The sequence below is a fragment of the Octopus bimaculoides genome, chromosome 6 (assembly GCF_001194135.2).
Source record: "Octopus bimaculoides isolate UCB-OBI-ISO-001 chromosome 6, ASM119413v2, whole genome shotgun sequence".
NCBI lineage: Eukaryota > Metazoa > Mollusca > Cephalopoda > Octopoda > Octopodidae > Octopus > Octopus bimaculoides.
In genome coordinates, this window is record NC_068986.1 from 21,447,456 (window position 1) to 21,448,495 (window position 1,040).

The following is a 1,040-nucleotide window of genomic DNA, read 5'->3' on the forward strand; positions in this document are numbered from 1 at the left end:
CCCCCCCCCCTTTTTTCTTTATACTTTCGATCTCTGATAGTTTCACTCTCCAATATACTTTATTCCATGTTTTAAAACAAATCAAGAGAAGGGGGAAACGGGGCTGTCGGCTGGACCTAGATACAGAGTTTCCAAGCTAGTTGAGGTGAGCAGAGGTTATTGTAGTAGCGGGACAAGGGACAAAGAAAAGAACTAGCGCCTCTACGAGCTAGAAAGTTATGAGCTGCTGTTGGTAAATTTATGTTTATATGTAGCAGCTGAATCTGTCCCATTTATATGAAGAACACTGTCTCGTATTTGTGAGCAACACGGTTTCAATTATTTCAAATTGATGTCATTATCAAATTCCACTAATTTTATCTGATTCTGGACTTTTATCTTTAACAGGTTTTAGCACCACTTGATGTAATAAACTTTATCTGTTTAAAAATAAACTTTATTTGGAGTGAAAATGTAAAGAAAAAAAAAGTAGAACTGTTTAACAGATTCTCTTCAGTTTTTGGAGAGAACTAAATCGTAAAACCATATGAGCATTGTCTACTATAATGTGAGAGTATTAACCCATAAAAGCTTAACAGCCCTTTGTGACACCAACCAGCATCAGATTAATCATTAAACAAAATAAACATGAGCTTAGGGCATCACAGTAAGGGGATGCACCACCACAGAAATGGTAAATGTTGTAAGAGATAGGAAAATTATATGTTCATGGTGAATGAATTATTCCTTTTGACTCAGAGTTGAGCAGCAACCAAGAAACCTGTTTTCTCATGGAACATAGGTGCCTCTCTCTCTGATTATCCTGTACTTCTATATTTATAGCCGTGGTGGGAAAACCATGGAAAATTCCGATGACAATGTACAAGCAAATGATCACAGTTGAAATATAATTGGTTAGAATTCAGGGCAAGTTGCCTGATATGCCAAAGCTTACTTCTCATAACTGGATTAACAAGATGTTGTCTCTAAGTTCCTCTACAAACACACACACACACACACACACACACACACACACACACACACACACACACACACACACA

At 37.1% G+C, this 1,040-nt stretch overlaps 1 long non-coding RNA gene across 2 annotated transcripts in view; it reads left to right on the forward strand.

Annotated features, from left to right (window-relative positions):
• The window catches only part of LOC128248106 (uncharacterized), a 62,855-nt gene that overhangs the window by 19,287 nt on the left and 42,528 nt on the right, over positions 1-1,040 (forward strand). The gene's annotated exons all lie outside the window — the stretch shown is intronic.